Genomic DNA, 8292 nt, shown 5'->3' on the forward strand with positions numbered 1-8292 from the left:
TGTGGCTGGCGCCTTAGCCGCTTGAGCCACAGGCACCGAGCCGCTAAATGCTTTTTAAAGTTCACATGGAACATAAGTAGGTAGAACCTAGCTAAAAAATGGTGAAAAAAAGAATTAACAGTCATGGTATCTAACCTCGGGAAGCAATAGAGCATGTTAGAAACTAAAATAAGTAAAACAGAGTAAGCTTGTGTGGAAGAGACAGTCTAAAGAAAAGCCCCAAACAATTCCATTGCATATGTGAAACAAATACATGATAAAATAGATCCCCTAAGTGAATAAGCACAAGGATATTTCAATTAATACTTTTGACACATTCTGGAAAAAAGTGTTTTATTTTCATTTTATTTTATTTTGTTTTTTGAGACAAGGTCTCAAGCTGTCGCCCCAGGTAGAGTGTCATGGTGTCATAGCTCACAGCAACCTGCAACTTGAGTCCAAGCAATCCTCTCTCCTTGGTGTTTCTATTTATTTTTATTTCTATTTATTTTTAGTAGAGACAGGGTCTTGCTTTTGTTCAGCTGGTCTTTAACTTATAAACTCAAGCAATCCACCTGCTGCAGCCTCCCAGAATGGTAGGATTACACATATGAGCTACCTCGCCTGGCCAAAAAAAAGTGTTTTATATCACCCCATAACGTATACCAAAGTAAATTACTGATAAAGTAACAATAATTGATTCAAAGACAGATACTCCATTGAAAAAAACCCAGTTGAATAGATCAAGGCTTAGAGTAGAATAGGAAGCTATTCTAGGTTAAAAGGAATAGAAAAAGTAACAAAGGAAATGGAATAAGTTACCACATAGAATAATAAAATAATAGATTGTAAGTTTAAAAAACTAACATTAAAATGAAAGGCAATTGGCAGTGCCCATAGCTCAGTTGGCAGGGTGCTGGTCACATACACCTAGGGTGGCAGGTTCAAACTCTGCCAGAGCTGCTAAGCAACAAGGACAACTGCAACCAAAAAATAGCCAGGCATTGTGGCAGGCGTCTGTAGTCCCAGCTACTTGGGAGGCTGAGGCAAAAGAATTGTGTAAGCCCTAGAGTTTGAGGTTGCTGTGAGCTGTGATGCCATGATACTCCACCCAAGGCAACAGCTTGAGACTCTGCCTCAAAGAGAAAAAAAAAATAAATGAAAGGAAATATAAAAATATTTTTTCTTAACCCTAAAAAATGGAAATTAATAAGAAGAATGGAATAAATTGACATGACTGGACAATATTCAATGAGCAAGCAGAGTTGTTAACAAGCAGACAGTGTGAAGTAGGTATCCAATGTGATTCCACGACACACTATCATTACCTAGTAAACTTAGAATGTTTTTGAGTTAGGAATGTTTTTATAAAAGGAAATCTGGAAATATAAATGGGAAGGAGAAGATGAAAAAGAATGGCACTCATAGTCCTACCAATCTAAACAAAACCAAAGTTAATTTTGATTAATGTCCTTTGCCTTGAGAATCACAGTGTTTTAATATGTATTTGTGTTGTATTTATAGTTACATTTGAGAATACTTAACTCAGAACGATTTGAGAGATGAAATGGGACCTCTCAAACATTGCTATCATTTTAACAGCCAGTGCCATTTCTTATGTGGTTATCATGCGATGGACTTTATGCTGATGTATGAATATTTTTTAATGTAATTCTCTCAGTGCTTTGGGGAAATTTTCTTCAAGAGGTCAAGTCATATATGGTAGCTGGAATAGTTTCCAAGATGAATCTTAATGCCTGGATTATACTATTTTTTAGATCAATTTGCTTGTATGACTCAGGAATTTTCAAATGGGCATGCCTTTGGATCAGTAATTTCATTTCTGATCATCAATTCTAAGAAAAACTCCCAAATATAGAAAAACATATATGCACAAAGCTGTCCATAACAGTTTTATATAATAATGAAAATTATAAACCATCTATATGAATGACTATGGGAGAATAGTTGGAAATCTATGACATATCAACTAAATGGATTATTATGCAGCAATTGAATTATGATAGAAAGCATAAATAATGTGAAAATACTTATGATACATCATAGAAAATTAAAAAGCAAAGTACAACTATAAATAAAGTACAAATGTGTATTAAAATACAGTGAATATAAAGGCAAAAAAAATTAATCAAAAGATTAACTTTGGTTGTGTTTAGATGGGTAGGGCTATGAGTATTACTCTTTTTCTACCTTTTTCTTCCAATTTGTAATATATTTCCAGGTTTCCTTTTATAAAAAGAAAATATCATGTAAAAGATAAATATAAATATGCATGTTCTACTATATAAGGCCTTAACTTGGCTACATATTTTAAATAAATGCCATTTTACGTCCCTTTTGAATTTTTGTTATTGATATTTACAATTATCGATGTCATCCTATGGCATTGAGTTTCCTCTAGCCTTTCAACCCAAGGATACACAATGTATCTGTGTATTGTTTGCACAAATGCAGTCAATGAATTATCCCATAGTTACTACTTACTGTGACAAAGACAGGCGTGGATCAGTGGAAGTTACGAGATACTGATGCAGCCATCTTTGGGTTCTCTATCTGGTGTTACCTTAATTTATCTTGAAATTTCAATTTTTAAAAATATTACCTAAGAGCACAGCATAAATAAATTCTTTAAGTGCTTTGGGGGTGCTTGAATTAACCAGAGTCTGTGTGTGGTAACGTGTGGATTTCATACACATATAATTATGTAGAAACATGCTTTCCAATAAATATTTGAGAAATTTGACATCACGCCAGAAGTTGAAGGTCGTCACATTTGGCTCAAGACCTTCCTGACTCTCGGTCCTTCATTCATTGCTCTGTGCATTTTAGTGCACAGTGAAAATTCAGTTACTTGCTCCAAGATAAGAATTTGTGGCAGTTATTATGGTAACTGGAGCTACCTATCAGTGAAAATACTTTGTAAGTGGCAAAGAGATAGTTTTTTATATACTTAAAACATTTTAAACACTTGAGAATTGTAAACTAACTTACATTGTTTTAATCATAATTAGTTTCATCGAAATAACAGGATATGAAAACTTCTGGACAAAAGTGTTTATACGCCATTGTATGTGCACGAGTGTATGTGTGTGTGGGTGGGTAGGACTGCGTGTTTGAGAATGTGTGTGCACTTTTCTCTGATGTGAAACAAAGCAATAATGGAACCGTAGGTGGCTTGAGAGAACTTTACCTCTTCCCCGTTTCCATCAAAACTTTTGCTATATTTTTTATAAGCATCATAGATGACACCTCTTTCTCTAACCCTAAGACTCAAAGACACATAAATAAAGTTTCTGGAACTGCCACTGCTAGGGAAGTTAAGGGTCTCTGGAGAACCTCCTTGTAGAAAACCCTCACTTCTATCATCTTCTTCTGGACACCAGATAGGATTTAGTATTCCATGGACACATTTTTGTATGGGTATGCATCTTGCTACAAAACTTTCAGTGTGAAAGAAATGAAATTCTTATAAACTCAACTCTCAAGTGCAGTATTAGTCGTTATTGATTTGGGGGGTAGAGTAGGGTGGGAATTCTTATGTCATGGGATCCCACAAACTTTAAGTGCCCTCCATATCAAAGTTTCATCATACTCTCCATTGATTATATTCAGCAAATATTATGGAAAACTAATGGGTAGGCATAGGACTATATGGATGAGCTGGAAATCACCAGGCAGGCCCACTTGGACCTATAAAGGCAGACGGCTCTGTGGCTCCGATGCTCAGTTTGAACACTGGTAATTTTCCTGATGCATTGTGCCTCGAGCCCAAGGAGAAGCCCCTCTGATTCTGCTATGCAGCCCTTTCCCTTTGAGGTCTTGCTAACTGCAGACATCGCTGACTGATGCTCTGGCTCTTGTTCGCTCCATCCTTCTTTACTATCTTTCCTTTTCCTCCCTCTGTACTTCTCTCCTCCTTCACTGTGTTTCCCCTCAGAGAATGAAAGCCCAGCAAGCAGATTGTCCATACGCAACTTTTGCTTTTTGCCCTCTAAGACAACCTGTCAAGCTGGCACAAAGGTCTGGCTTGGAAGAAAGTGTATGAGGGAAAGAGCTTGGAACCAGGAGAAACGTGTTATGTCAACAAAAATCCTTGAGTGAAGTGTGGTGAGATCCTAGAGAGCCTTTGCTGTCCCCAAACCAATTCACCTTTGGTTTCCCAGGGATTTTTTTATAAGCTCAGTCTGACCCTTTATGAAATTGAATGAGATGGTTCTTGAAATAGGTCAAAGATTTAAGGTCAGATCTCATGAGCTTTCCTGGGTTTCAACATTTATATGGTTCTGGATCATCTATAATCTGATCCAAATTAAAGCTAGATAAACCAGAAACATTCTGGGCTTTTAAGAGTCTATTTTTCCATTAGCTTGAGGAAGAGTGGGATCCTATTTCTACTAAAAATAGAAAAGCTAGCAGGATGTTGTGCTGGGCACCTGTAGTCCCAGCTACTCAGGAGGCTGAGGCAAGAGGATTGCTTGAGCCCAAGAATTTGAGGTTGCTGTGAGCTATGAAGCCATGGCATTCTACCCAGGGTGACAGAGTAAAAGTCTGTCAAAAAAAAAAAGTACATTTTTTTTTGAGTTTGATTTAAGCATTTCATATTGTATATCAAATCATCACATTCTACCCCATAGATATGATTTTGATTAACACTAAATTAAAAAATTAAGTCTATTTTTCCTTTTAAAGCTTCCTATTTCCTTAATTCTTTGCTAATTCTCTGTTACTTGGATATATTTAATACAATTATTTTGAGATTGAAGCAATTGAATGTAGAGAATAATATTTATAGTTATTCCTGTAAAAGAAAAATCGTGTCTCCATTTATATACCCAGTAGAAAAGAATATTCAGTCACTGAGATAAAGTAAGTCGAATAAATCACAGAGAATTTCAAGAATGCATGATACTCAGAGCATTATGTTCTAACTCAGCTCTTTTAGAAACAAAAGCTAAACCTTGGGGTTTTGAAGCCTGCACTTATTTGAAGTCTAGACATCAAGGAGCTGATGGGAGAGGGAATGTAATTTAGTCTTGGGATGGTATATAAATAGTAGTGCAGATAAATAATGGGTACAAACTATAATTTGCCCAATTTTCTTTTTTTTTCTTTTTTTTTATTTTTTTTGAGACAGAGCCTCCAGCTGTCCCCCTGAGCAGAGTGCCGTGGCATTACAGCTCACAGCAACCTCCAACTCCTGGGCTCAAGCGAGTCTCCTGCCTCTGCCTCCCAAGTAGCTGGGACTACAGGTGCCCGCCACAACGCCCGGCTATTTTTTGGTTGCAGCCATCATTGTTGTTTGGCGGGTCCGGGCTGGGGATTCGAACCTGCCACCTTAGGTGTACATGGCTGGCGCCTTAACCGGTTGAGCTATAGGCGCTGAGCCGCCCAATTTTCTAAATCATCTTCACAGCTAGTTTCAAGGAAAACAGCATTTAACTTTGGCTTTGGACAGCTTTGGCATTTCTGTACTTGAGGGCGACTATCGATTACTTGAATGCTAAACTATATATACTCTTTTCTCCATTTCTCTTTTCCTTGGTTTCTAGTTCAGCAGGAAGCCTTGTGAGGGAGAGGGATCGCTTTCTCATAGAGAATGCATTCTTGCCTTTTATCCAGTCTCTGACATTATTGCCCCCCAACGGTTCTTTCTGTCATTACCAGAATATGCCCTGTACAATCCCCTTTCCTACAACCTTTGGTAGGAATCCAGTTTTCATTGCAAGTACAGCCATTGCAAGAATAGTATATAAAAATAAAACAGTGTTCTTCTTAGCAAAGTATCACAGGAATGGAAGAAAAAGTATCCAATGTACACAGCCCTATTATGAAATTAATTTATAGCTTTCATATGAAATCTATAACCTAATAACAGCCTAAGTAAATGGGGAGGGGGGAGGGAGAAGGGAGGGGGAAGTGAATGGAGGGAGGAGGATTGGTGGGATCACTTCTATGGTTTATCTTACAAGCGTACAAGTGAATCTTTCTAAGAGTAGAATATGATTGTCTTAACACAATAACTAAGAAAAATGACATGAAGGCTATGTTAACCAGTTTGATGAAAATATTTCAAATTGTATATGAAAACACCACACTGTACCCCAGAATTGCATTCATGTACATAGTTATCATTTAATAAAAAAAATAAAACAAACATGCCTTTAATGTAGATTGGCTAAGATATTTGGTAAGATTTATTGCCCTCAAAGACAAATGTTTACGAGGTCTCCTTTATGACAAAGTTCCTATGGAAATTTTTTGTTTGCTTTGGAATTATTTGAACGTTAATCATTTGCACAGCTGGATATAGGGATCAGAATCCATTAATCATTTACACAGCTAGATATAAGGATCAGAAGAAAATCCATATCTCCGTCACTGCTATAGTGTCAGGTAGAGAAAGATGGGATAGAAAGGCTGATTTGGTCTTCTCCGAATACAGCAGTGGAATAGGTGCTACAGATCAGAAGTAATGGCAACCTCGCTACCCGGGAATTACTTCAGAGTCAGTTTTTGTGGAATCTGGCCGGCTGAGAGATTACGTTTTAGTAATGCTACTGGGTGCTTCTTAAATTTCTAAGCAATTTAATATTTACTGCATCTCCTATGTGCTACTCCTGCTTTCTTGTATCCTTTGTAGAAAGGAAGAAAGAATAAAAAGTAGGGGATGAAAGGCTAACAGTGTTTTTCATCCTGTTTTATCCCACAGTACACTTGAAACTATAGTTAAACTTCCATGGTCCACTTCAATTATGTTGATTTAAAAAAAGGATAAAAAAGGAATATGCTTTACTGAGCATCGAACGTCCTTCAAAAACAATTTCATTAATGAGATTTAAAATTTTCCAAGGCACACCTAAGATCCTCTCATGGCTCATCAGTTGACAATCCCTGGGCTAAGGAAGGACGACTAAACGGGATTAAATGTATCTAGTACAGTGAACTTGGCTGGGCATTTTCATAAAGCATTACTTTTATATAGATCTAGATAATTGAAGGTTCAATTTATGATATTTTATATTTTTGGAAACTTATTTTGAATCTCTGAGCCTACAGTTTCACATAATGGCCTGGAATATTAATTTACATGCATAACCACATTAATCAACTTCAATGTCAAAATGACCCAGTGTGAGTGGGTACAATGAAATTGAAATGGATCAGACTTTCCCTTTAAAAATAATTCTTAATAATTAAAAACACTCACTTCTCTAACAAAAAGCTCAATTCTTTACAAAATTTAAAGTACATGATACAAGTGTTTTGAATCTAAAACATAAAGAAGCAAGGCTTTCACTTCTGACTAGAATAATAAAACTATGTGTTGAGTTCTTTCTCTGTGCCAGTTATTATACTAACATTTGTAGTGTTATTCCTTTCACTGTTAAATCTTGAGATAGATACAGTCTCCTTCCTGTTACCAGGAGGAGGTGGAAGCATGTGAGGTCTCATGAGTGTGATGCCATTTCCAGAATTCTCATCTGGGGATGCTTAACTCCAAAGTCCATGCTCTTACCCTAGGCATCTTATAACTTTCACGTGAATATAACATTAAGGCCAGAAATGAATAAAATTATTTTTGAAAGAGAAAGCATCTAGACCCTTGTGCTTATGTCACTAAGGTCGAATTAATCACAGATTAAGTTCAAGGAGGAACACTTAGGAGATGGTCAACTACCCAAACCTGGGCAAAAACACAGACATGGAATAAATTATGAGGTGAAGTTACCAAGGGAAAGTACCTTCAGGAGATGGGACATTTATATCTGATTTCTAAGGAATATAAGAAGGCAAATTATGTATTCCAAAAATGTTTATTGGATGCATCTTATATGCTGAGAGAGGGGCAGTGACAGGAATATAGCAATGAATCTTATAAGGAAAACAGGTAGTGTTAGTTAGGGCTCCTTTAGTGTTAGTTAGGGCTCCTTTACTGTTAGTTAGGACTCCTTTAGTGCTAGTTAGGGCTCCTTTAGTGTTGTTAGGGCTCCTTTACTGTTAGTTAGGACTCCTTTACCGATAGTTAGGACTCCTTTAGTGTTAGTTAGGGTTCCTTTAGTATTAGTTAGGGCTTCTTTAGTGTTAGTTAGGACTCCTTTACTGTTAGTTAGGGCTCCTTTAGTGTTAGTTAGGACTCCTTTAGTGTTAGTTAGGGCTCCTTTACCGTTAGTTAGGACTCCTTTAGTGTTAGTTAGGGTTCCTTTAGTATTAGTTAGGGCTTCTTTAGTGTTAGTTAGGACTCCTTTAGTGTTAGTTAGGGCTCCTTTACTGTTAGTTAGGGCTCCTTTAGTG

This window comes from Otolemur garnettii, unplaced genomic scaffold (assembly GCF_000181295.1).
Source record: "Otolemur garnettii isolate 467f Iridium unplaced genomic scaffold, OtoGar3 scaffold00007, whole genome shotgun sequence".
NCBI classification, from domain to species: domain Eukaryota; kingdom Metazoa; phylum Chordata; class Mammalia; order Primates; family Galagidae; genus Otolemur; species Otolemur garnettii.